This window comes from Lasioglossum baleicum, chromosome 11 (genome assembly GCF_051020765.1).
Source record: "Lasioglossum baleicum chromosome 11, iyLasBale1, whole genome shotgun sequence".
In the NCBI taxonomy this organism is placed as follows: Eukaryota; Metazoa; Arthropoda; class Insecta; order Hymenoptera; family Halictidae; genus Lasioglossum; species Lasioglossum baleicum.
In genome coordinates this window covers 2,130,740-2,139,476 of record NC_134939.1, presented here as the reverse complement: position 1 = coordinate 2,139,476, position 8,737 = coordinate 2,130,740, and the positions used below count along the sequence as shown (strand labels likewise).

The 8,737-nt window shown below is 33.1% G+C and overlaps 1 long non-coding RNA gene across 1 annotated transcript; it reads left to right on the top strand.

Annotated features, from left to right (window-relative positions):
* The first annotated feature begins 1,174 nt into the window (after positions 1-1,174).
* Positions 1,175-2,338, top strand: LOC143213342 (uncharacterized). Its single transcript, XR_013009954.1, has 3 exons — positions 1,175-1,408; positions 1,477-1,545; positions 2,156-2,338. It is a non-coding gene; the product is annotated as an uncharacterized LOC143213342 (long non-coding RNA).
* The last annotated feature ends 6,399 nt before the right edge of the window (positions 2,339-8,737 follow it).

Sequence of the window (8,737 nt, the reverse complement as noted above, 5' to 3'; positions counted from 1 at the left end):
TTAGTTCTTCCTTTGGGATTTGAGTTATCGAGATTCGACTGTAGTATACAAGGGCAGACAAAAGAAAGTTTAACCCTGTGTATGCAACAGAGATGGGCAGTATCTAAATACAAAATTATTCAAATACGTTCTAGATACAAATAACCTGTATCTTTCGCCTTGTATTCGAAGTCGATTGCAGCGCCACAATGTATCTGTAACTTCATCTGTCGAGCGCTGCGGTTTGGAGAGTTTATTCATCTGTCTCTCCGACGATTTTCTGGTTATCTTCGACTTGTATTTGAGAGTCGAATACAGCGCCACGATGTATCTTACGGTTGTATCTGTCGTTAACTTGCTTGCAGAGTTATCCGTCAGATTTTATTTGAAGAAATAGATTCGTAATCATATGGATTATTTGAATCCCCAGATGTCGCGCGAGATTTATCCGTCATCTTGTATTCGTTATTTGAAGCTGGATTTAGCCAGACGATTTATTTGACGCTTGTATTTGTGACGAGTAACTGGAAGAGATGAAAATCACATGTATCTTTATTTGATATCTTTATTTGATTTCAAATACACTGAGATCTTGATGCGACGTTGCCACGTCGTAATACATATGTAATGTAATACGAGGAACGTATTTACATTTACAGTGACTTTCATTATTATTCCATATTCGGATACTCTAATAAGGACTATAACAATTGTTTAAACAAATACATTTGTATTATTTAAACGATTGGTTAAACAAACAATTTTTATTATTTAAACACATGTTTAAACAAATAGAGTTTCATTATTTGGACGATTGTTTAAACAAGTACATTTGTATTATTTAAACGATTGTTTAATCAAACAAATTTTTATTATTTAAACACATGTTTAAACAAATAGAGTTTCATTATTTGGACGATTGTTTAAACAAGTACATTTGTATTATTTAAACGATTGTTTGATCAAACAAATTTTTATTATTTAAACACATGTTTAAACAAATAGATTTTCATTATTTGGACGATTGTTTAAACAAATACATTTTATTATTTAAACAGATGTTTAAACAAATAACTGTTTATTATTTAAGCAATTGTTTAAACAAATAAATTTTTATTAAAAAAATATATATAAATATTTATATTTTTTTATTTTGTACATACTTATATATATATATATATTTATAACAATATATTAATTTATGTATATATCGGGGACCGTACAAATAAGCTTACGCGACAGGTGAGCGCCCGTCGCGTTGCATCGCCGTGGGTTTACGTCAGTTTACGTGTAGTGAAGTTAGTTTAGCACATGCTTGTGCACGTGTTTGTAATAGAGTATTCCAATTAATAAAAAGCGTGTGTAAGTGATTCGGTAACTTCAGCCACCTGTCACGCGATTGTGTTGGTGAAATTTGTCACTGTCACAGGTAAGTTTTTATTTTATTGATATGATATATAATTTCCATTATTTGTAACAATATGTTGACATTTTCAGTTAACCTGTCAATTCCTGATTTCCGATGACTTGGTATTGTGTTGGTGAAACTTGTCACTGTCATTTCAGGTAAGTTTTTATTTTATATTTATTTTCTCAGACATTGAAACATTACTGACAAAAGGAAAATTAAAAAATATTATTAGGTTGGAGAGAAAATTCTAGCGTATTTTAACTTTAACACTAATCCTACCAACAGCGGTCAAGATGACCAGTTCCAGATTTTTTATTTTACAATTAGAAAGTTAATAATACTGATTTCATAAGAAACAATTGTATAGATATCTGTAGTAGTGCACATTTTACAATAGGAGCCATACAAAGTCTAAATAAAATCAATCTTATCATTTTTATAAGGGAACATGTGTGTACCAGTTACTTTTGAGGCTCGGTAGGTTTAGCGTTAAAGAAAACATTTGATTCAATTTATAAAAATACATGTTTAATATTATTCAATTATATAATTTTCATTATTTGTTACAATATGTTGTCATTTCTCAGATAACCTGTCAATTCCTGTTTTCCCATGACTCGCTAGTTAACATGTGTTTTGATTTACAAGCAAAATTACCTGTTTATTTAAAATACGACATAGCTTTCCCTCCAACCTAATATATTCATGCTAAAAATCTTCCCGTTTATTGGACAATGCTTTTCACCAAGAAATTCTAATTTTTAGATGCAGCGAAGATATCCAAAACATCAGTTCATCAGAAAGAAAATAGTATTTCCATACAGATGTGACTTACATTAGCGGAGGACCATGGAAAAAAACAAAACAGTTTCAAATTATTAACACAAATAAGTAGAAATGATTTATACACCCTGCACAAATTATAATAAAAACATATCATTAATAACATATTATTCCTTTCTTTTAACAACTCCTTGCGTTATTTATTAAATTATTAATAATTTAGTATAAATTGTATAAATTTATGCACAAATGTAAAATTTATGTATTCAAACGAATAAAAATTATTAATAAAAATAAATAGAGATAATTTATACACCCTGCAAAAATTATAATAGAATCTACAATTATCGTGTTATTTAACGAGCAAAAATTGTTTTAAAAATTACTGACAAATATAAACTGAATTACTTTATTAATAACATATTATTTCTTTCTTTTACCAATTCCTTCCCTTACTTATGACTTGTATGTATTTAGTTAAATGCATCTATATGGTGTGAGGTACAAAATTAAATATTGACAATACTTCACAACTTTTACAATATTTCGTACATAACCGTGGTAACGTTTAACCTTCAAAAATAAGAAATTTTAGGAGCCTACAAGCTCCCCTTGTTCTATGAGCTCCACAGTTTTTAAACCGATCATTTGTACATTTAGTGTTACGATTTGGCAACGTCGCATCAAGATGTATTTGAAATCAAATACAAATTACGATTAAAGATACATGTGATTTCATCTCTGAGAAATACTCGTCACGAATAAAAAAATTGAATAAAGTATCTTGCTACGTCGAGCTTCAAATACATCTGAAGGTTAAGATGAAATCGTCCCATTGAAATCTCACAGATACATTTCCAATAGCCAAAATCTGACGGATACAACCGCAAGATACACGGTGGCGCTGCTTCGACTCTCAAATAACTGTGAAAGATACACTGAAAATTCTCACGCTGTATCTTACGGATAGTGCCTCTTGAATAACTTCTCGCCGCTAGAGGCGTTGAATACGCATACGCAGTTACTTCGAGCTCAGATAACCTACAGATGTCAAATGAAATTTTTTGGAGAGTATCTTACAGATACACTGTGTCGAATATGTATTTCAGGAAAATAACTACAAATAAAAGATAACTTTCATTTATCTTTTATTTGAAAATTTTAGATACATTTTTGCCCATCTCTGGTATGCAATATACAAAGAAGTTGTATACCGTAGCGAAGATATCCCAGATTAGATGAATGTTATCAACATTTGACAAACGATCTAGTGCTGAAGGTATTCATACTGATATATAGAAATTCTAATTTTAAACCTTAGCACTCGAGTGGTGACTCTGAGAGAGAGAGAGTCACCACTGAAAATTGCTGTATCATTACTGAAAATATTGTTCACATTATTAAATATATCGGTAGCTAATCAATTACTAAACAATTTAGGTATTGTACGAGGTCTTATACCAATTTCATATCGATAAAATTTGATAAAGCTTCATATTCTCTACAAAAAAGGATTAACCGATAATATCCAAAAACCATAACCATCTACAGTGGGTGTAGAAAGTATTCGTACGCCCTTTAAAACAGAATAATTTTTTTATATAATAATTGTACCCCCCCCCCCCCCCGAACGACCTGATTTTTTATAATCAATTAGAAGCATTGGTTTACGAAATGATATGCAAAAAAGAATTTGGCGAAAATTATAATTTACAAGGTTACATGCAAAAATAAAAAAGGCATTTTTTAAAACTTTTTTATTTGGCCCCTTAAAGAAAATTTAAAAGACATGTTTTGTAAATCTATGTTAGTTGTACACACACTGAAAATTTCATTGAAATCGATCGACGCAGGAAAAAGCGAAACGCATCGAAAGAGGTACGATTCTGTGGATTTTAAACAGAATCTGATCAAAAGTCGTGTAAAACTACGATTTTCACCACTTCTAACTGCTTGTACATTTGTATGTACAATGTATTTCGATGAAATTTTCAGCATGTGTATAACTAACATACATCTACAAAACATATATTTTAAATTTTCATTAAGAACCCAAATAAAACGTTGAAAAATCTCTTCTTAATTTTTGCATATAACCTTGCATATTATAATTTTTGGAAAATCTTTTTTGCATATTATTTCGTAAACCAATGCTTCTAATTGATTCTAAAAAATCAGGTCGTTTGGTACAATTATAAAAAAGTTATTAGTTGTTAAATGGTGTACGAATACTTTGTACACCCACTCTATATGTTTTTAGTATTTAAGTGTAATTCTAATCTAATAGAATTATACATTTTCTACAGTATTATTGAAGTATTGATCCGAGCTTACACTGCATTCAGTGAAATATTATTTGTTCCAGTTTTACATACAAAAAGTGGTGAAACGGAGAATATTATACACGAAAACAATGATATTGTAGTAAAAAATGTCAGAAAGTGTGACAAAGTCAACGTTCGATATTGCCGTTTTCTTCACTTCGGCGGGTTTAGCTATCGCGTGGTTATGCAATCAAGGGCAATAAAGACGCAACGATCTGAAGGAACCATGATTGCCAATTGCCATGGTAAGCTCTAAGGGTGCAACGCTAATGTTCGTTTTCCATGAACCAAATAATTCCGACTCACAGTCAGAGAGGGGACTGATTGACATAACAGCTAGTAGCACGAGAATGACTCCGGCTCCGGCGAATCGTAGATCCCTACAGACTAAAGTATCATACAGGAATTTTGGTATTGCGCGCTCTTCCAGGAGAGTCTAACACGTACGATTGTTAATTGGCCGATTATAATTTTGGAGCAGAGTCAGTTCTATAAACTATAAATTGTAGAACAGTGATGAGCAACCCGCGGACTGTAGTGGGCCAAAAGTGAAAACCTAACATTACGCGCGGGCCACATGTACGACGTGCATAAAAAAATACATTATGTATAGAATGTCGGATTTTAATTTATAAATGTGAATTTCTGGTGATTTATCAGTGTATAAAAAGTGGTTCGTTCACATAAAAAATAAATGGTTTTTAGATGGGCATAATTATAGGGATAAGAGAGTGCTTCGAACAGACTAGCCGCGAAGGAGGTGCGTCACAGTAGTCTAAAACGCGAAATTTAGTGACATTTTGCCCAAAAACCAACTGTATCCTGTAGATATCTGTTGAGTGTTTATTGCTTTCTAAATATCCATCAACCTCGAAAATGAAAATATTAATAAAATTTAATAAAAACCATTACTGTAACAAACAGTTAAAGTTGGAAGTTTTGAAGATAGCCTTTCTCATGGAAGAAATTGCTTTTCTTCTTTAAGATGCCCTGACAATGATTTTTAATATTTTCCTTCCAATTTCTTTTTAAATGAAAGGTTTATCTTTAAGCTGTAAATTACCATTTGTCAATTGAAAATTGTTGAAATAAAACAGAAATGAAAACTCAGGATCCAAGAATGCCGTTACAATGTATGGTGGTGTGTGTCACATCGAAGTGACGATCGGCGTCGAAAAGACGATCAGCAGCCGAAGCGACGATCGAGTCGCGAGACGCGACTTTGTTAGTTCGACACGAGAGTCGGTATAGGCAGGACATACCTGGTATAGTTATACATAGCCGTTTTAAATAAAGTATTTAGTTACCTATTTCACTAGACTGTGTTAAAGAGTTTGATTCCACTCAATCCTATACCTGAACAAAAATTAGTATTTGTAATGCATTAAAAATGTTACGCTAAATGTAATGAAGAAAATTTGCAAAATTATCAAGACTTCGCAAGGAATATCTTTTGAGTCATAAGAGGTCATAGAATTTGACAAAATGGAATATTTTCTGCATACTTTCCTCTATGTAATCATGCAAGAATCATTTCCTAGCTCGTCCTATATCAAAAGTTATTATTGTTTAAAGCCGTCCGTGCGGCTGTGCGTATTAGTTCTCGCATCCATCGTCGGGACTCCGTGACGACTAAAAAACACTTTAGACTGTAAACTTCAAATCTTGATGCTATGCTACAATTTTTTCAGCGTTATATTCCATGTTTTTTCCTTTTTATTGAAATTTTCTTTTGTGCAGTTTATATTTAGTGCGTACCTCAGTATACTGTATGCATTAGTTCAGTATTACCATCGTTTAGTACAGTTTATATTAACATACAAGAACAATTAAGTATAATTCTCCGAACGTTGTATACGTTTTAAACAATCATATCTCTCTCTCTCCCTTTCTCTTATACGACCGTTTCTCTCACCAATATTCGGAAAAAAATGCTTTCGATGAATTCGTTTGTCCGATCGTAAACACGCCTACTCCAAACTTATATTGTTGTCACTTCGTTCATCATCACACACTCACTGCAAAATACTTTAACTCAGCACGAGCCATACGCTGTTTACAGTAATTTATATTTTGTATTTGTTATATCTCATTCGTGATAAAACATATCTTTTTACTAATATTTGGTAAGTACATAAATAGTTGGACATTTATTACGGTAACTATTTTCCGTGTTCAACATTTATTCCTTATTATTCAGGTATTTGTTATTTATTAAGAATGGAGGCGTTCCGTACAAATCTGAATTTATTATATTTATTATTGTTTACATTTCACTTTGTGCTTTATAGAGGTACCATACATTGTGAATTTATAAGGATCAGATAAATTTTCTCCGGAGACTTTGGAAAATCAAGAAACAAATTTTATTCAAATAGCGATTTCTCAAAAATTTAGAAGAATAAGTGTGGATTTATAGTGGAGCAGCGAGGTGAGCTGTGCGGTGAAAAAAAAGAAAAACAATGAAAATACATATGTACTTTTTCATTAGTATGTGTCGAAATGTTGTCACGCATGTTGGTTTGTTTTCACCGCGCCGCTATCATCGATACTCGCAGCTCCACTATAAATCCACCCTAATTGTATATTGACTAAGCTGAATGTATTCCGTTTAAAAAAAAATTGCTAAAAGTTGTTAAATTTGTAAATATGTTTAAAAAATAGTAAACAAGCTATTAAATAAACGAAAAGTATACCACATTACACATTATTAAAAAAGATTACATGTTAATATCCCACACCCCCAATTTCACATCGATATCTTTAATAGCTTAGAAGTTATACCAAAATGTCACTAAACTTCGCGGTTTAGACCACTGTGTGCGTGTGCACGTGTAAGTGAGACTCGTTCCCAGGATTGGAAGGGTGCGGGATGCGTCTTCTCATTTTTCCATAATGCAAACATGGGGTTTTTCAGTAGTTAAAAGCGCTGGATAAAAGATCAATTTAGTTCGCGATCGCCCTCGAGAGTCCTATTTTTACCACTTTTTATTAGCCCGCTTTCTTGTTATGTTTGCGAGACGTAATTTGCATCTTTCGGCAGCATGTAGCTGTCGCAACTTTATGAAAATAGCTACATGTGCAGCTGTATGCTTCCGAATAATGCAAATTACGCCTCGTAAACGTAAAAATAGGACTTTTGCGGGCGATTGCGGTCTAGATTGATCTTTTATCTATCACTCTTAGCTACTGCAAAGCCCCATCTTTGCATCCCGTACCCTTGCATTCCTTGAAACGCAAGTCTACCTCCTTGACCAGCGTATTTTGAAATGACCTCATAGACTGCGATTCAAATGATAATGACAATGCATTGCGAACGCGATCGACATATGGAACGATTCGCGAGCAAGGAAGCCGTAGAGAGAGAGAGAGAGAGAGAGAGAGAGAGGGGGGGGGATATCATTTGTAACGACTTGACCATTATATATAATTGCATCTGTAAAAATGATTAAATTAATATAAAGTGTAATTTATGTTGCGTTCCGCATAAAAAACCAAATGTTCTACAAAAACAAACCTACTTGCTAAGTGAACAAATTATATTAAACTCTTTACAACTTTATAACACATGTTGATTCCATGCCTGTGATATACGAACTGAGGACAAACGTTAGAATTTGAAGAGGCAATGAATCAGAAAACATCGATCGACCCATTGGCCAATCAATATTTGGCAGTAAATATGTACCGTGAAAAATCCAAGCAACAAGTTTCCACTGTTTGTATACCATACGAGGTTGTGGTAATTTATTAATTGACATTCAATCTACTTTTGATATATTTTAAACCTTTTACAGATTTTATTTGTTAGAAAAATTCATCAAAAAACATTACTGGTTCAATCTTACGTGTTTCATATCGTAGATTTACGCTCTGATGTTTAATCATGTGAATTGTTTCTAATAAAATCCTTTGGTGTAAATTGGCTTCTTTTTCTACTATTTTTACATTTTCGAAATCAAAAGCGTGGTCAAACTCTATTGAATGCCTTGTAAATGCAGTGTGTTGTGCTGGAGGTAAAAATATGTTGTGTCTATGTTTTCTGATCCGAGTCTCCAAAAGTCTAGACCAGGCATGCACAGGTGGACGATTTGGGAGCAGGAGCAATCGACCCTGCTCCTGAGCAGGGGTCGGAGCAGTGACCTTGCTCGGACGTATGGAAGGGGAACCCACCAATTGTAAACGGAGCACGAGAGAAGACGAGAAGAAGAGCGTATGAGAGTGGGGGCGGCGTCTACGT